Source organism: Lithobates pipiens, unplaced genomic scaffold (genome assembly GCF_037356315.1).
Source record: "Lithobates pipiens isolate NorthernLeopardFrog02 unplaced genomic scaffold, aLitPip1_a1.2 Scaffold_30, whole genome shotgun sequence".
Taxonomy (NCBI): domain Eukaryota; kingdom Metazoa; phylum Chordata; class Amphibia; order Anura; family Ranidae; genus Lithobates; species Lithobates pipiens.
The window spans coordinates 51,925,257-51,945,788 of NW_027507791.1; the positions used below are offsets into that span (position 1 = coordinate 51,925,257).

A 20,532-nucleotide genomic window follows, 5' to 3' on the forward strand; every position below is an offset into this window, starting at 1 on the left:
CCTCTTTAGGGTTACAGTGGGAAGGTGCCACCAACACTCAAAGACCAATTTTTACACACCCGTTACTTCTATCCAAAGTCAAAGTGACACCAGAATGTATCCAAAAAATCTCTAATCTTGTTCCCAGTGCACTACATTGTGACCTCATCATACACACTGGCTCCCCAGCTGTTGCTGAGCAAAGTAAAGGCAACTTGCAGGAAAATCTCTTTTTTTTGGCTTTATAAATGCAATTATTTCTGTAGCAGATTCTAGACATGGTACAGATCTGCCACTTTACAGGTAGACTAAGGGGACTCCCCACTATATTGGAAGGAATTTTTCATTTTTAGGCTTTCACTTTAAAAATCGAAAAGTCATTTAAAAATTACGTTTTTCACAAACTTTTCTTGATACGTCCCCTAGGGCAGGACCTGGACCCCTATAACCATTGTATGCCCAATTACTTGCTCATAATGCCCCATACACACGATCGGAAATTCCACCAGTAAAAGTCCGATGTGAGCTTTTGGTCGGAAATTACGACCTTGTGTATGCTCCATCAGACTTTTGCTAGAGGAATTCCCGCCATCAAAAGATTGAGAGCAGGTTCTCAATTTTTCAGTCGAAAAAAGTTCCGCCTGGGTATTTCTGATCCTCTGTACCAATTCTGACGCGCAAAATTCCTACACATGTTCAGAAACAATTCAACGCATGCTTTGAAGCATTTAACTTAATTTTCTCGGCTCATCGTAGTGTTGTATGTCACTGCGTTCTTGCTGGTCGAAAGTTCACAGAACTTTTGTATGACTGTGTGTATGCAACCCAAGCTTGAGCGGAATTCCATTGGAAAAACCATCCAAGTATTTTCTGATGGAAAATCCGCTTGTGTGTACGGGGCATAAGACTTCAAAATGGACATTTGGGACCCATTGACTTTCATGGGGTTCGTTATTCTCATCCAAACTTTTGCGGGGTTTGAAAGTTCTGGTGCAAACCAAACAGGGGTCCGTTCGACCCATCCCTAGTCAAAAACACAGGCAAGACCTACTGGTAAAATTTCACAGTAGATACCTAAGTATGTTAAACATAATGCCCATTGGCCAATGTTTTGTAGTGGCCAATGCTGCCCATATTGATATTGTTTAAGTAATTTGGAAATTAGTTTTGATACTTTGATCTAATCAGGCAATTATCAATAATTATTCTACAGCATTTTGAAGACTGAATCAAGTTTTGTATGAAATCATCTGGGTGCATTTAAAACTTCAGCTTGGTTACAATCAAGGTTGCTCAATTGGACAATTGGTCAATTGGTATGATTACTTTTGATTATTTCTCTTTGCATGGTCAGTAAGCTGTATAGTTATAATACATAAAAGGAAAAAGAATGTAGTGTATCTAACATTTTTGATACCCAGCGCAGGTCATTTTTTGACACTGCTCTATTAGCCCTTGTACACACGATCGGAGATTCTGACGGAATGTGTCCGATCGGAGCGTTTTGTTGGATATTCCGACTGTGTGTGGTCTGCATCGGACTGTTTCCGTCGGAATATCCGTCGGACCAAATTTTCCAACTTGCCTGAAATATTTTCCGACAAAATGCTCCGATCGGACATACTCCGATCATGTGTAGAGAATTCCGATCGGACAAAGTGCCACGCATGCTCAGATCAAATTCCTACATCAAAGCTATTGGCTACTAGCCTGAACGTAGTCCCATCGTAACTAAATAACGTTATCACGTTCTGAACGATCGGATTTTTCGACAACTTCGTCCGACCGTGTGTATGCAACAGTTTCAGACAAAATCCGACGGATTTGGTTGTCGGAATCTCCGATCGTGTGTACAAGGGCTAAGAACAACCGAAATACATTGTTTCTAGTAAAAAAAAAGGGGGACTTTAAAGGCTTCGTACTGAGGCAAAGTAACACAATTAATTTCCATAAAAAAAAAATATTACAACAATACACATGTTAAAATTAGATCACTTGTGACCACATACTGTAATTGCATTCCACCATAAGGAGAAACAGCATATTAAAACCATGAAGGGTTCTATACAAAATCGGAAGTTGATACTTGCATGTTCCCACTGGCTAAGACCAACGCATTTCACAGCCTAGTTGCTGCTTCCCCAGGAACATCGTAGGAGCATCTACAAAATGTAAAAATCTCCATAGCGCAAAATACAAAGAAATACCAAAAAAATCACAGAGAAAAACAATTTTTTGCTGTTGTATTTTGTATTATGGAGAATTTTAAATCTTGTATATGCTCATGCGATGTCCCTGAGAGAGCAGCAACTAGGCTGTGGTACACGGGAACATGCAAGTATCAACTAATTTTGATCTACTGTATGTATCTAATTTTAACATGTGTATTGTTGTAATAAAATTCTAAATTTTTATGGAACTTAAAGTGGATCTAAAGCCTTAAGGTTTTTCACCTTAAAAAAGCGGGGTTCCACCCTAAAGTGGAACTTCCGCTCATCGGAACCCTCCCCTCCTCCGGTGTCACAATTGGCACCTTTCAGGGGGGAGGGGGGTGCAGATACCTGTCAAAGACAGGTATTTACACCCACTTCCGGGCATAGACTCCCACGGGAGTCTATGCCTCTTCCTGTCCCTGCGCGCTGTCTGCTGGGACACACACGGGTCCCAGAGACAGCGCGGACAATTCCTATTGTGCTGCGCGACTCGCGCATGCGCAGTAGGGAACCGGGAAGTGAAGCCGCAGCGCTTCACTTCCTGATTCCCTCACCTAGAATGGTGGCGGCAGCAGCCGAGAACTGAGCGATCGGTCGGCCTCGGCTGCCGACATCGCTGGACCCCGGGACAGGTAAGTGTCCATTTATTAAAAGTCAGCAGCTGCAGTATTTGTAGCTGCTGGCTTTTAATATTTTTTTCCACAGTGAAATCCCGCTTTAATACATTCTATGCAGTAGGCTAAAAAACCTTTTGTGCTGCAAAATCCCACCTCCTCAAGCCCCCCTCATATTTACCTGAGCCCGATACAACCCATGATGTGCACGAGAGCAGAGGCTCTCGCCGCTGTCTGCCTCCTCCCTGGGCAGATTGATATCAGTGGGAGCCTATGGCTACCGCTGATGTCCATCAAATGCTGTGCCAAGCAAGTGGGGGACAGGGTCAAGTTTCCCGCTTTGTGTCAATAGACACAGACAAGGCAGCTCGGGAGGCGCCACGCACTGGTGTCCCCATGGAAATTGGCTTTCCATGAGGGGACTTGCTAAAGAGGAGGAGTATGGAGCGCTGGCTGGGGACCCCAGAATAGGAGGATTATGGTTGTTCTGTGTAAATCCATTGCGCAAAGCAAGTAGGTATACCATGTTTGTTATTTTAATTTTAAAAAATTCAAACTTTAATGTCGCTTTAATTGTGTTGCTTTGCCTCGGTTCCCCTTTTTCTACTAGGACCAATGTATTCCAGTTGTTGCTAGGATAGTTTTGGGACGTGGCATCCTACATTCATTTCTCAAGACCTGGTTTCATATTTTTTGTACTGCTCTATAAAAAAAATGTTCCAGTAACAATTATGAAATGGAACAAATAATAATAATGGCCAGAAAAGAAACATGAAAGGTGAAAATTGTAGTGCCCTGACATTGATGGTCATTGGAAAAATGCATTCCTATATTAATAGTTGGTGTAGTGGTCCCATACAATGGTGGCCAACGTGAGAAGGACTCCTTACTGTATAATATTGGTCATTGTTGACCAGTAGAAAAACTGCCCCCCCCCCCCCCCCCCCCCTTACACACAGCTACAAAGATCATTGATATTAGTGGTTACTGGCATTTAGAAACTCTTCATTGCTCAAGGAACCCCTAGCAACTTCTGGAGGAGCCCCGAGGTTCCACAAAGCCCTAATTGAGAAATCTTGCTCTAGGGAGTTTACACTCAAGATCTGCATGGTTTTGTTTCTGTAGACCCCCACCCACCAACATATTTCACTCTTCTTACTCCATTTGTGTTTGCATAGTTTGAAATTGCAAGCCTCCTTAAAATCTTCATTTAGCAGGACCATCTAACCAAATAGACAGGTGATATTAAACAGATTGCTGCAAATGAATAGAGACTGCCCAGTTACAGTGATACTGCCTAGTAAGCAACATTTATCATAGAGACTCCCCAGACTCAAGAGTTACAGAGAGGGTCCCAACAGTGGCGAGCTTCGGAGACACACAGCCCACTTAAAGGAGGATGACCCAACTGCCAAGTTACAAGACTGCCCAGGTAATAGAGAGACCAACCAGTTACCCAATATCCTAATAACCAGAATATCCAGAATGCGGGGTTACAGATTTGGAGAGTGAGACTGCCCAGGTACAGAGAGACTTCCCAAACTGCCTAACCACACTGAGCCCTTGTACACATGGTTGGAGATTCCGATGGAATGTGTCTGATCGGAACGTATTGTCGGATAATCCGACTGTGTGTGGTCTCCATCGGACTGTTTCCATCGGAATATTCGACGGACCAAGTTTTCCAACTTGTCTATAAAATTTTTCGACAACATGCTCCGATCGGACATACTCTGATCATGTGTAGCCCACTCCGACGGACAAAGTGCCACGCATGCTCAGATCAAATTCCTAGACCAAAGCTATTGGCTACTAGCGTGAACGTAGTCCCGTCGTAACTAAATAACGTCATCACGTTATGTACAATCAGATTTTCCGACAACTTTGTGCGACCGTGTGTATGCAAGTTTCGGACAAAATCCGTCAGACAAAATCCAACGGATTTGGTTGTCAGAATGTCCGACCGTGTGTACAAGGGCTGAGACTATCCCAACTTCCCAACTATAGACAATGCCTAGCAACATGGAGTCCAACAAGCTACATAGAGACCACCAGTGACAGAGAAAGCCAATCCGAAGTACTTCTTTGTAGAGATAGATGACCCAACTACCATTAAAAAATATCCAGACTATCGGACTGTTTCCATTGGAATATCCGACGGACCAAGTTTTCCAATTTGGGGGGGCTCCTTGGGGGTAGACACTGATGTGAGTGTGCAATGTACAGGGATAGGGACAATTGTAGACACTCACTCAGGTTGAACTGGATGGACTGGTGTCTTTATTCAACCTTACTAACTATGAAACTATCTAATTATAAAGAGACTGACCAGACTACTAATTTGTACATATACAGCCCAGTAAGTCTACAGAGAGATTAGCCAGACCTCTGAGTTACACAGCCATAACACAATTATAGAGTGACCTTCAAAACTTCCAGAACCACCAACTATACCACTTTATCTGGTACCATCTGGTACAACATGCATACCAATTCCCTGGCATTTCCCAGTCTGTTCCAGGTTCTAGTTGTACCATACACATAATGGGGCTGCCTGTCAAATTGCCGGCCAAGCTGTACAGATTATGCTAGCAAAAGCGTTTCTCCAGGCGTAACCTGCAGGGCTGGACTGTTGGTTTATCCACTGGGTTTTCGGCATTGTTAACAACTAGTCAGCAAATATGCATATGGACTACACAGAGGTTATGTAGAGTTAGAAGTGACAGTAGTAATGTAACACAAATACAGGCTGTCTGTGATTAGCTACTCACTCAAGAGTAAATGCAAAAGAAGGTAACCTGGGGTATCTGCAAAAGCAACAGTGTGTATTCCAGGACTAGCTCAATATCTCACACATTTTATTTATACAGCAAATGTTACCCAATACCAACACAGGATTAAAATATCCTTCAAAGCAAACCGACAACCAAATAAATATGGACAAATCAGGGGTTAATTTTAGACAAGATGGCCTCCAGAACCATGAAAACAATAGTTGGACAGTGCAATGATAACAGTCCCATCTGATACAGAAACCACACACAGCCTGGTAAACACAATGATGCCTAGGCTTAGAACCTTTGTCAGAAAGAATCTGTTTCTACATGAATTGCTTGTCACTGATCCAACAACATGAACTAGATGCAGAGATGGCCACCATATCTATGCTGGATCTACTCCCAGATGCATCTGCTCTGAGCAGGTACACGAGTGACCGAATCACAGCTGATTAGAAGGTCATGTCACCCAAAGGTGATTATATGGATAGGAATCCTATCTTCTTAGCCCTTGTACACACGGTCGGAGATTCCGATGGAATGTGTCCGATCGGACCGTTTTGTCGGATATTCCGACTGTGTGTGGTCTACATCGGACTGTTTCCATCGGAGTATCCGACGGACCAAGTTTTCCAACTTGTTGGTAAAATTTTCAGACAAAATGCTCCGATCGGACATACTCCGATCATGTGTAGAGAATTCCGATCGGACAAAGTGCCACGCATGCTCAGATCAAATTCCTACACCAAAGCTATTGGCTACTAGCGTGAACGTAGTCCCGTCATAACGAAATAACGTCATCACATCGGATTTTCCAACAACTTTGTCCGACCGTGTGTATACAACAGTTTCGGACAAAATCCGTCGGACAAAATCCGTCGGATTTGGTTGTCGGAATCTCCGACTGTGTGTACAAGGGCTTATATGTCTTGGATAATCAACCAGAAAACCTGCCATAGAAAACCTGCATTCTCAGCTCTGTTCCTGTCCACCTGGAATTATTGGGTGTTATCGTCCACCCCTTGTTACATTCTCCATATATATATATATATATATATATATATATATATATATATATATATATGGATGTTGGGAGCCTTTCATAATGGACAGAGCAGATGTGTAATCCTGGGAATTCAGTACAGAGGTCTGATCATTACAAATCCCTAGAGACAGTTCATGTCTCCAACATCTACCAAACATCAAGAGAATAAAAATGATGGAGTTCTGGAACCCCCTAAACCATTCTATATGTACAGTGCTTGCACTACATTGTGGGATATAGGGGGTGTATCAAAGTTCACCAAGAACTGAGTACAGCGAGCAAATGGCCTTTTTTGAAGAGACTGGTCCTCTTTTACAACAAAATCCTTCTACCAACCTACCTACACGATCCACAAACACCAAACCTAAAACGCTCATAAATTTCTGTTATTTTGGCAATCATGGGTATTATCACAGGGATCATTTAGATACCAGCACCAACATTAATACTATATTGCAAATGTCTTGTGATAAATCTTTTTTCACCTATTTAGAAGCTAATCATGGTCCACAGGAACCAGTAGGAGACTTTTGGACCTCAAAGGAGTAAAGTTTGTCAAAAGAATTATCAATACAGTTTACTTCACGTGTATCAAATACAAGGCCCGCACACCAAATCCAGCCCGCTTGGCCGTTTCATGTGGTCCTCTTACCTCTCCTGCAGCTGCGGCAACCTCTTCCTCTCCACCCTCACCTTATCTCAGCAGTCGGCAGCAGAGAGGAGGACAGAACTCCTCCTACAGATTATGTGCATCTCTGTAAAGCCGCAGCACCCCCTTGTCTCTGCCTCCCCTGGTCTCAGCATTCAGCAGCTGACTCTAGTCCTCCTCTGGTCCTCCTCCAAAACCTGCACTTTCTGCTTCTCAGCTCCATCCTCCAGCTTCTTCCCAACAGCAGCACACAGTAACGGGGGTGCACTGTGATGTAAGGGTGGGTGGGCAACTTTCTGATGGCGGGGGGGCTCTTGACATCTGATGTTAGTGGGGCAGGGGTGCTCTGCACATCTAGTCTTACAGATACAACCAGCCCTTAGAGGTTAACCATAATGCTGATGGGGCCTGTGATGAAATTGAGATTGACACCCCTGGTCTACTTTATTTGTAGTGTGGAAGATCCCAACACATTTAAGGATAACAAAGCCCCCTTCATCAAGGCTTAGAGGATTAAAGTGTAGAAGCTTTACTCATTGTAGGTTTTGCTAGCTAGCATTGTTTGTGTGCATCTGCAGCCAAAGCGAGCTACATTCTATTAGCAGGGCCGTCTTTAATATTGATTGGACCCTGGGCAAAAATTTTCTTGGGACCACCCCCCATGCAATTTCAATCTCCACTTGCTCTGAGACATACAATAAATAGCAGCTAGACTTAAAATCAGTTTACTGTATCAAATCAGGCAGACATTGTGATTGGTTGCCAGCAGTTACAGGATATCATTACTGCTTACTAACTGGTTGCTAGAGGTTAAAGCACACATTACAGCTCACTGATTAGTTGCTAGAGGTTACAGCACATCATCTCCTCACTGCGGGGGAGCATGATACACATATGAATGCTGCCTGTATTTACATATCAATGCCGCAGGCCACAGCTATTTACTTGAATGCCAGTTATTTACATGTAAACACTGGGTCTGCAGATGAGTCATCTGTACACAACAATAGGGCAGAGCTGGGCAGCATTAGTAGCAGCACTTCACACTGAGATATCAGGACACAGCACAGGACTAAAACTTCAAGGGAAAAGGGAATTTAAACTGGGATAGTTGGCAAGTATGAGGCAGCTGCTTTGGGCCCCACAACAATAACAGGGCCCAGGGCAGTTTCCCCTTTTGCCCTGCCTTAAAGACGGCCCTGTCTATTAGGATGTTTAGATGTTAGAGGAGAGTGCATGAATACAGCATGAGAAGATCAAGTTAGCGGTTGGCATCCTATCAATAAAACCAACAGGGACACAGATGCCAGTAAGAATAAATAAAGAATAAACAAAGATTTCTAACCCTTTTAATTCTGCCCAGAACTGAATATAAAAAGAGTTTGGCTGGAGGTCTAATTTAAACCATGTAAATCCTTCAACAGAATATGGTCAAAAAGTGCTTCACACTAATTATCTCTGAAATAACATTGCAGCGTAGAGAATGATCCTAAATAATGAATTTTTAGGGCCATCATGGTGGACCTCATAACACTCATGACATCTTACTATGGTTGTAGCTACACCATTTCTAGACATCAGGCCATACGTACAAATAGAACAAATAGAACAAATTCAAACCATGTAAATCCTTCAACAGAATATGGTCAAAAAGTGCTTCACACTAATTAGTAATTACCTCTCAAATAACATTTTTGCGTAAAGAATGATACTAAATAATGATTTTTTAGGGCCATCATGGTGGACCTCATAACACTCATGTCATCTTCCTATGGTTGTAGCTACACCATTTCTAGACTTCAGGCCATACGTACAAATAGAACAAATAGGTCCAATTTAAACCAAGTAAATCTTCAACAGAATATGGTTAAAAAATTGCTTCACACTAATTACCTCTCAAATAACATTGCAACGTAGAAAATGATCCTAGATAATGATTTCTTAGGGCCATCATGGTGGACCTCATAACACTCATGACATCTTACTATGGTTGTAGCTACATCATTGCTAGACTTCAGGCCATATGTACAATTAGAACAAATAGGTCCTATTTATCCAATTACAAATAGAACAAATGGGTTCAATTCAAACCATGTAAAGCCTTCAACAGAATATGGTCAAAAAGTGCTTCACACTAATTATCTCTCAAATAACATTTTAGCGTAAAGAATGATCCTAAATAATGATTTTTTTAGGGCCATCATGGTGGACCTCATAACTCTCATGTCATCTTACTATGATTGTAGCTACACCATTTCTAGACATCAGGCCATACATACAAACAGAACCTCCTAACACCCTCAGAGTGTGACCTAATAACCCAGAATTGCTTGAAACACTGAGGCGTACTTCACAGGTCCTTGCAAGAGAAGATCTGATTAACATTCATCTTCACTCAGCCATTGTTTGTTCTCTGACACAGGCTGCCAGTCATTGACTCTGCTATTTGGCAAGTCAACATCATCACCTCACCAGCCTCATCCTGCATGGTGTGAAAACACACATCACGTACGGCTGTCCCCTGCCAGAGCCAAGGATAGCTGGGGAATCACCGCTGGGATGGGCGAACTTAGGAGGGCATCATCTTACAAGTCAGCCTGGGTTTATCACTATTAATGCTGCTAATTTAAAAATAGTTCACACGCTATGGTAATATCAACATTGCAAAGCCAAGCAGATTGGGACTGGATAGGTGCCATAGGTAAAAGTAAACAGGAGCCACTGCGTTAAAGAGGACCAGCCAAGACTATACTCTAAAGATGCCCACTGACCCGAGAGTAAGGTCGTAAGTGCAAACATTGTCTTATCACCTTCAGACACCACAGTACGCTGGTAGGCTGGTAGGTTAAAAATCCGGCCGGTCAGATAAGGGTCTGATATGGACCTAGGGGGGGACCCCCACGCCAATTTTTCGGTGTAGGGGTCCCCTTTAAGTCCATACCAGGTGGCGGTGCCAGCGACGCCTCCTTCGCTGGCCCCGGCTACCTGGAGACGCGCTCAAAATGAGCAGACTTTTCTCTGGGCGTGAAAAGTCCGTTCATTTCAAAAGTACGGCGGACTGGCACACACACGGCCGCACTGTCCGCTGAAATGCGAGTCCGGCGGACAGATTGGAGTGCAAAAATACTTTCTTAGTCCGCCGGACTTTTGGGTAAAAAAAGTCCGCCGGAGCCTACACACGGGCGGATTGTTTGATCGTGTGTATGAGGCATTAGAAGAAAACTTGTAATGCCACGTACACACGACCGGACTTTTCCAGGGACTAGGTCCGACAGACTTTCGACGGAGTTCTGACAGAGTTCTGACAGAGTTCTGACGGACTTTCCGAATGAACGGACTTGGCCACACACAATCACACCAAAGTCCGACGGATTCGAACGTGATGACGTACGACTGGACTAGAATAAGGAAGTTCATAGCCAGTAGCCAATAGCTGCCCTCGCGTCGGTTTTTGTCTGTCGGACTAGCATACAGACGAGCGGATTTCTCGGTAGGAACTAGGTCCGGCAGAGTTCTGGCAGAAAAATCTGAAACATGTTCAATTTCTAAAGTCTGTCAGACTTTTGCAAATCAAAAGTCCGCTGCAGCCCACACACGATCGAATGGTCTGCCGGAATCATTCCGTCGGACTTTTGATGTTGAAAAGTCCGGTCGTGTGTACGCGGCATTAGAGTCTGCAAAAGACTTGAGACTGGGGTGGAGGTTCACCTTCCAGCAGGACTATGACCCTAAACATACAGCCAGAGCTACAATGGAATGGTTTAGGATCAAACCATATTCATTAGAATGGCCCAGTCAAAGTCCAGACCTAAATCCAATTGAGAATCTGTGGCAAGACTTGAAAATTGCTGTTCACAGACGCTCTCCATCCAATCTGACAGAGCTTGATCTATTTTGCAAAGAAGAATGGGCAAAAATGTCCCTCTCTTGGTGTGCAAAGCTGGTAGAGACATCCCCAAAAAGACTTGCAGCTGTAATTGCAGAGAAAGAGGGTTCTACAAAGTATTGACTCCGGGGGGCGCCATACAAATGCCCCCCACACTTTTCACATATTTAATTGTAAAAAAAAAATTTAAAACCATTTATCATTTTTCTTCCACTTCACAATTATGTGCCACTTTGTGTTGGTCTATCACATAAAATCCCAATATAATACATTACGTTTTTGGTTGTAACATGACAAAATGTGGAAAATTTCAAAGAGTATGAATACTTTTTCAAGGCACTGTATCCCATAGTCTGTAGACGCTATAACTTTTGGGCAAACCAATCAAGATACGCTTATTGGGATTTTTTTTGGAAAACACAAGAAAATGGATGTTCACAAAAGAAAATAAAAAAAGTTTCAAAATCACCGAAAAAACGTTCACACTGAAGTATGAATGGGGGTCTTTAAATGGATAGTATAGCATAGTAACTGAATCTCAGCAGACACACCTTTCCCACCTCTCTATACAAAGTATATATGAGGAGGACTCAACCCTACGAGGGCCCAGAAACCGGAGAGGAATGCGGAGTCTGCACAGGAGACATCAGAGAATTTGTATATTTTAATACCCGAGGCAGAAGGAAATAAATAACTGCAGCAGCCGAAGAGTTGACATACCAGTGACTGAGCCCTCGGGGAAGGCAAGGACTCAGCATAAGCTCACCTACAAGTCCCTAGTCATAGGATCTCACTGACTGAAGAAGATCGGCCGCCATCATTCATTCCTGCATAACGGTCAAAGTATTTTTCAGGGACATTGCTGCTGAGTGCCCATGACTACTCTTCTCATTCTGTGGACATGTTGGTAGGTTTACTTCAGATGCTGCTCTTCAGTAGATATTAGGGTGATGCCGCAATCTCTAAACTTCGGCCAATGAGCCAGATGCGGCCCTTTGCTTGCCTTTATCCAGCCCTTGGGGAACTGTTCCTACCACTAATACGAGGCTCTGTTACTCCCATTGATATGAGGAACTATTCCTCCAACTGAAACCAATGATTGGGCACTATTACTTCCACTGACACCAATGGTTGGGTACTATTCCTTCCACTGACACCAATGGTGGGGCACCATTTCTTCCACTGACACCAATGGTGGTGCACTATCCCTTCCACTGACAATAAAATGGTTGGGCACTATTCCTTCCACTGACACCAATGGTGGGGCACTATTTCTTCCACTGACACCAATGGTGGGGTACTATTCCTTCCACTGACACCAATGGTGGGGCACGATTCCTTCCAATGATACCAGTGGTTGGGCACTATTCCTTCCACTGACACCAATGGTTGGGCACTATTCCTTCCACTGATACGAGGCTCTGTTATTCCCCTTGATATGAGGAACTATTCCTCCAACTGAAACCAACGATTGGACACTATTCCTTCCACTGACAATAATCGTGGGGCACCATTCCTTCCACTGACACCAGTGGTTGGGCACTATTCCTTCCACTGACACCAATAGTGGGGCACTATTTCTTCCACTGACACCAAAGGTTTGGCACTATTCCTTCTACTGACACCAATAATGGGGTACTATTTCTCCCACTGACACGAGTGATGGAGTACAAGTACCAGCTATGAGTAAGCACTAGCCTTAGTGCGAAAGTGTCAGCTGTTAGCATCTTTCGCTGTGATGTCATTTGCTGTGTCCTAAATATTATTTGAATAAAGCATTGTTTTAGCATTGGAGTGCGGCCGTCCAGAGTTCTGTCATTATCCACATGATGGAGTACTATTCTTCCCACTGACACCAATGATAGAGCACTACTCCTTCCATCCACAGACACCAATGATGGGGCACTATTTCTTCCACTGACACCAACAATTGGGCACTATTCTTTCCACCGACCCCAGTGATGGGGTAGTGTTCCTTTCAATGACACCAATGATGGGGTACTATTCTTTCCGCTGACACCAGTGATGGGGTACTATTCGTTCCCCTGATAACAATAATGGGGTACTATGCCTTCCACTGACACTAGTGATGGTGTATTATTCCTCCCACTGACACCAACGATGGGGTACTATTCCTTCGGTTGACACCAATAATGGGTTACTATTTCTCCCACTGACACAAGTGATAGGTACTATTCTTACCACTGACACCAATGATGGGGCAATATTCCCAGTGACACCAATGATAGGGTAATATTCCTTCCATTGCCACTACTCACCAGTGATGGGGTAACATTCCTTCTATTGACACCAATAATGGAGTACTATTCCTCCCACTGACACCAACAACGGGGCACTATTCCTCCCCCAAATAACAAAGATGGGACATTGTTTACTACCACTGACATCAGGACATTTTCTACTCCCATCGGCCACCCCTAAAATCTGAAGAACAGTAAACGGCCCCTTTGTTTGAAGGTCCCTGCTGTAAGGTTTTTATTGCATTTTAACATTTATACAGCAAGATGAATGAATATAAAATTCAAGGCTACAGATAACAAAAAGTGGCCAGTTGGTAAATTTATATTACTTTACTTTTTTTTTTTTAAATGGGCTTTAAAAGTTGTAGTTTTGCCAATTCTGAATTGATTGAAACAACATGTTATAACCTGGAACTCCTCCTTTTATTCTGGTCGGTTACTGAGTGTCCTGAGATGCATACAGAGCACACAGTCTACCTGGCCAGGGCTTCTGCATTTCATCCAAGAATATTTCAATTCACCCCTCCTGAAATGTTTTTGCTGGTAATTTGTTGTTGTGGGAACATCGATTGCTTAGAAAAGCGAATGTGCAGGTCGGGTATTCTGTAGGCTGCCCCATCTACCAGGCAGGGAGTGAAACTGCTGTCAGACTGGGGATCAAGAAACAAGAAGTCGCAGTGCTGCTCCAGCAAAATATCAAAGCTTTTAGCATTAGTATAAAGAGTATAAAGCAACCCAGATTAAATGAAACTAAAATGCTATATATCAAGGGAAAACCTTTGTTTTTCCAGTTTCGAATAGATTGGGAAAGAGTTAGAGCCTCTGTCAAGTTTTTATTGCTTAAAAGAGTGGCGCCTGGAAGGTGCTGTGTAAGATCGCAAAGTCTGCTAGGCAAGCATTGCCAGGCAATGTACAGTGTGTTGTAGGAAGACTCGTGCTTGAGAAAGGGGCAAAACCCTGAAACACGTTGCCATGCCCTAACTGCTGACGTCATCCAGTTTCCACACGCAAAATGTACAACATCCCCGAACTTCCAGTTTCTGGCCCAGTGTTTCATTCCACGCTGGTTCCACTGGCATCCACACACCCAACTGCTTCTTAACAGAGTGGCAACTGGAAGGTGCTGTGTAAGATCGCAGAGTTTGCCAGGCAAGCATTGCCAGGCAATGTACAGTGTGTTTAGGAAGACTCGTGCTTGAGAAAGGGGCAAAACCCTGAAACACGTTGTCATTCCCCAACTGCTGACATCATCCAGTTTCCACAATCAAAATTTACAACATCCCCAAACTTCCAGTTTCTGGCCCAGCGGTGCATTCCACTGGCATCCACACACCCAACTGCTTCTTAACAGAGTGGCACTTGGAAGGTGCTGTTTAACATCGCAGAGTTTGCCAGGCAAGCTTTGCCAGGCAATGCACAGTGTGTTGCTGGAAGCCTCAGGTTTGAGAAAGGGGCAAAGCCCTGAAACCAGTAGCCATGCTCTAATTGCTGATGTCATCCCGTTTCCACACCCAAGATGTCCAACTTCACCAAACTTCCAGTTTGTGGCCCAGCCATGCATTCCACGCTGCTTCCACTGGCATCCACACACCCAACTGCTTTTCAACAGAGTGGCACCTGGGAGGTGCCATGTAACATTGCATAGTTTGCAAGGGAAGCGTTGCTAGGCAATGCACAGTGTGTTGCAGGATTGGTGTCAGTAGGAGGAATAGTGCTCCATCATTGGTGTCAGTGGGAGGAATAGTGCCCCATCATTGGTGTCAGTGGAAGAATAGTACCCCATCATTGGTGTCAGTGGGAGGAATAGTGCCCCATCATCGGTGTCAGTGAGAGGAATAGTGCCCCATCATTGGTGTCAGTGGAAGAATAGTACCCCATCATTGGTGTCAGTGGAAGGAATAGTGCTCCATCATTGGTGTCAGTGGGAGGAATAGCGCCCCATCATTGGTGTCAGTTGGAGGAATAGTGCCCCATCATTGGTGTCAGTGGGAGGAATAGTGCCCCATCATTGGTGTCAGTGGGAGGAATAGTGCCCCGTCATTGGTGTCAGTTGGAAGAATAGTGACCCATCATTGGTGTCAGTGGGAGGAATAGTGCCCCATCATTGATGTCAGTGGAAGGAATAGTACCCCATCATTGGTGTCAGTGGGAGATATAGTACCCCGTCGTTGGTGTCAGTGGAAGGAATAGTACCCCATCGTTGGTGTCAGTGGGAGGAATAGTGCCCCATCATTGGTGTCAGTGGGAGGAATAGTGCCCCGTTGTCAGTAACATGAATTGTGCACCATTGTTGGTATCAGTGGGAGGAAAAGTACCCCAAGGCAAGCTGAGGCCACAGTTTGGTAACAACTGGTCTAAGAGGAAATCTTCCAATGGAAACATCTGTTCCAGGGACAATTGTCTTGGAGTTAAATTCCTTTGAGTTTTGGGAAATTTCTACTAACTTCCTGTTGTGTCTTAGGGACAGAAAGTGAGGGGAAATCTCCCCCAAGGTACTGTACACAAACAGCAAAAAAAACAGGGGGTTTTAACCCTTCTCTACTCTAAACCTTAATCTAAACCTTACAATAAAAGTTTGGCTGTACACTTTCAATTGGTTGTAAACCTTTCCCTATACCCAATGAAGTGACTGGCCTCAGCTGATACACAGAGATTAACCAAATCATCCTGCAAACTTGTACCTGTTTATCTGCAGCCTTCACTCCTTTACAGCCTCCTAAAACACAGATCAAAGGCTATTTATCAGCTCTGGAAGGCAGGGGGTGGGTGTCTGACATTACACTCTGCACAGCATAGAGCAGGCTGCTGGGTGTAATCTGAGTCCTGAGGGGAGGGAATGGACACACCCCCCTCTTCACATAGGAAAATATGCACAGCCTAGGCTGTCAATCACCTTCTATGTATTGGTGGGCGGAGCTGTCTCCGGGAATTGCTAGGTGTCCAGTTAAACTCAGATGTGACTAATGCAGATAGCAGAGCGAGGAGAGATCAGATAGGAACTACACTCAGTGCTTTGGATTGAGGCAAGGACACACTGTAAAGGGATATGCTTTGTTCATTTTTAATTTTATCGGTTTACAACCCGTTTAAAAGGACTTTATGACATTATGATTCCTGGATAAAGTAGGCGATTTCCTGCTCAATTTTATTAATTGGCTTGTTGTGTGAATGGCGGTGACGGTTTCCATCGTGTCCAAACGGGTTCCCAGCAGAACACAAGTTTAGCGCTGTTCCCAGTAAACGGTCAGCTGTCAGCGATCACGGACATGAAACATCTGGGAGGCCATAATAACAGCAATGAGCACGCTCCGTCTCTGGCTGTACTCATACAATCGTGTCTTAGGATATAAATGATAAAAATCTAAAAGGTAAGAAAGCGTCTTCATCAACCAATCAGATCTCTCCTCTGTATTTTAAGCCGCCTATGAGAAATGACATGTGGAATAGGGGTGCTACGGGCTACACCTCCTCCCATATCGATCTCCCTATTGTGCGGCTTTTGGATGAATGCCATTGATGTTGGGTTGGTCTTCGATCTTGGAATTCTGGAGGATTCCACGAGATGTCAGATCGAGATTCTTATCTTTTCTACAGTTCAGCAGCTCTGAAATTCTTATCGGGTGAGACATCAAGTACTGAGCTCAGCCCACATAATCACACCGCCTGGATTTACATTACTTCAAGTGGGGGAATAAATCGCTCGTTATGTAATATTATCCATAGCTTCACTTAAAGGGGATCTGCCCAGAGCCCCAATAGGGTGAGCTAATAGGCTGGCTGCCTACCTGATACGCTTTTGCGGTGGGTACTTACCTTCCATTGCCCCCTTCCAGGCTGGATCCAAGTCAGAGATGGTCTCAAAAGTTCAGAATCCTTTATCAGTAACACAAGTAACAATAGGAAAGCTATATGTTGGCTACATGTTTCTTCCAGGAGTCCCCCCCTTACATCTAGGAGTGCCAGCAGAGTCCCTCCTTTTATCTAGAATTGCCAGCAGAGTCCCTCCTTACATCCAGGAGTGCCAGCAGAGTCCCTCCTTATATCTAGAATTGCCTTCAGAATCCCTCCTTACATCTAGGAGTGCCAGCAGAGTCCCTCCTTACATCTAGGAGTGCCAGCAGAGTCCCTCCTTACATCTAGGAGTGCCAGCAGAGTCCCTCCTTACATCTAGGAGTGCCAGCAGAGTCCCTCCTTACATCTAGGAGTGCCAGCAGAGTCCCTCCTTTTTTCTAGAATTGCCAGCAGAGTCCCTCCTTACATCCAGGAGTGCCAGAGAAGTTCCTCCCTATATCTAGAAGTGCCAGCAGAGTCCATCTTTATATTTACAATTGCCTTCAGAGTCCCTTCTTACATCTATAATTGCCAGCAGAGTCCCTTCTTACATCTAGGAGTGCCAGTAGAGTCCCTCCTTTTATCTAGCTTTGCCAGAAGAGTCCCCCCTTCTATCTAGCTTTGTCAGCAGAGTCTCTCCTTACATCTAGGAGTGCCAGAAGAGTGCTTCCTTACATCCAGGAGTGCCAGAGAAGTTCCTCCCTATATCTAGGAGTGCCAGCAGAGTCCATTCTTACATCTAGGAGTGCCAGCAGAGTCCCATCTTACATTCAGGAATGTCAAGCAAACTTCCCCGCTTATATTTAGGATCCTCCCCCCCCCCCCCCCATATCTACGAGTGCCAGCAGAGTCCCTCCTTTTATCTAGAATTGCCAGAAGGGTCCCTCCTTTTATCTAGAATTGCCAGCAGAGTCCCTCCTTACATCCAGGAGTGCCAGAGAAGTCCCTCCCTATATCTAGGAGTGCCAGCAGAGTCCCATCTTACATCCGGGAATGTCAAGCAAACTTCCCCGCTTATATTTAGGACCCCCCCCCCCCATATCTAGGAGTGCCAGCAGAGTCCCTTCTTACATCTAGGAGTGCCAGCAGAGTCCCTCCTTACATCCAGGAATGTCAAGCAAACTTCCCCGCTTATACTTAGGATCCCCCCATATCTAGGAGTGCCAGCAGAGTCCCTCCTTTTATCTAGAATTGCCAGAAGAGTCCCTTCTTACATCTAGGAGTGCCAGCAGAGTCCCTCCTTTTATCTAGCTTTGCCAGCCGAGTCCCTCCTTACATCTAGAGGTGCCAGCAGAGTCCCTCCTTACATCTAGAGGTGCCAGCAGAGTCCCTCCTTACATCTAGAGGTGCCAGCAGAGTCCCTCCTTACATCTAGAGGTGCCAGCAGAGTCCCTCCTTACATCTAGAGGTGCCAGCAGAGTCCCTCCTTACATCTAGAGGTGCCAGCAGAGTCCCTCCTTACATCTAGGAGGTGCCAGCAGAGTCCCTTCTTACATCTAGGAGTGGCAGCAGAGTCCCTCCTTTTATCTAGCTTTGCCAGAAGAGTCACCCCTTTTATCTAGCTTTGTCAGCAGAGTCCCTCCCTACATCTTGGAGTGCCAGAAGAGTGCTTCCTTACATCCAGGAGTGCCAGAGAAGTCCCTCCCTATATCTAGAGGTGCCAGCAGAGTCCCTCCTTACATCTAGGACTACCAGCAGAGTCCCTCCTTTTATCTAGCTTTGCCAGTAGAGTCCCTCCTTACATCTAGGACTACCAGTAGAGTCCCATCTTTTATCTAGAATTGCCAGCAGAGTCCCTTCTTACATCTAGGAGTGCCAGAGCCCACTTAGGATTGTCTGGCAGATTCTCCCCCCCCCCCCCCCCCCCATATCTAGGAGTGCCAGCAGAGTCCCTCCTTACATCTAGGAGGGCCAGCAGAGTCCCTCCTTACATCTAGGAGTGCCAGCAGAGTCCCTCCTTACATCTAGGAGTGCCAGCAGAGTCCCTCCTTTTTTCTAGAATTGCCAGCAGAGTCCCTCCTTACATCCAGGAGTGCCAGAGAAGTTCCTCCCTATATCTAGAAGTGCCAGCAGAGTCCATCTTTATATCTACAATTGCCTTCAGAGTCCCTCCTTACATCTATAATTGCCAGCAGAGTCCCTTCTTACATCTAGGAGTGCCAGCAGAGTCCCCCCTTCTATCTAGCTTTGTCAGCAGAGTCCCTCCTTACATCTAGGAGTGCCAGAAGAGTGCTTCCTTACATCCAGGAGTGCCAGAGAAGTTCCTCCCTATATCTAGGAGTGCCAGCAGAGTCCATTCTTACATCTAGGAGTGCCAGCAGAGTCCCATCTTACATTCAGGAATGTCAAGCAAACTTCCCCGATTATATTTAGGATCCTCCCCCCCCCCCCATATCTACGAGTGCCAGCAGAGTCCCTCCTTTTATCTAGAATTGCCAGAAGGGTCCCTCCTTTTATCTAGAATTGCCAGCAGAGTCCCTCCTTACATCCAGGAGTGCCAGAGAAGTCCCTCCCTATATCTAGGAGTGCCAGCAGAGTCCCTCCTTTTATCTAGAATTGCCAGAAGAGTCCCTTCTTACATCTAGGAGTGCCAGCAGAGTCCCTCCTTTTATCTAGCTTTACCAGCCGAGTCCCTCCTTACATCTAGAGGTGCCAGCAGAGTCCCTCCTTACATCTAGAGGTGTCAGCAGAGTCCCTCCTTACATCTAGAGGTGCCAGCATAGTCCCTCCTTACATCTAGAGGTGCCAGCAGAGTCCCTCCTTACATCTAGGAGGTGCCAGCAGAGTCCCTTCTTACATCTAGAGGTGCCAGCAGAGTCCCTCCTTTTATCTAGCTTTGCCAGAAGAGTCACCCCTTTTATCTAGCTTTGTCAGCAGAGTCCCTCCCTACATCTTGGAGTGCCAGAAGAGTGCTTCCTTACATCCAGGAGTGCCAGAGAAGTCCCTCCCTATATCTAGAGGTGCCAGCAGAGTCCCTCCTTACATCTAGGACTACCAGCAGAGTCCCTCCTTTTATCTAGCTTTGCCAGTAGAGTCCCTCCTTACATCTAGGACTACCAGTAGAGTCCCATCTTTTATCTAGAATTGCCAGCAGAGTCCCTTCTTACATCTAGGAGTGCCAGAGCCCACTTAGGATTGTCTGGCAGATTCCCCCCCCCCCCCCCCCCATATCTAGGAGTGCCAGCAGAATCCCTCCTTACATTCAGGAGTGTCAGCAGAGTACCTCTTTATATATAGGAGTGCTAGAAGAGTCCCTCCTTACAACTAAGAGTACCAG

At 45.0% G+C, this 20,532-nt stretch overlaps 1 protein-coding gene across 4 annotated transcripts in view; it reads right to left on the minus strand.

Annotated features, from left to right (window-relative positions):
• ADAMTSL4 (ADAMTS like 4) overlaps positions 1-20,532 on the minus strand; it is a 341,665-nt gene that overhangs the window by 316,193 nt on the left and 4,940 nt on the right. The gene's annotated exons all lie outside the window — the stretch shown is intronic.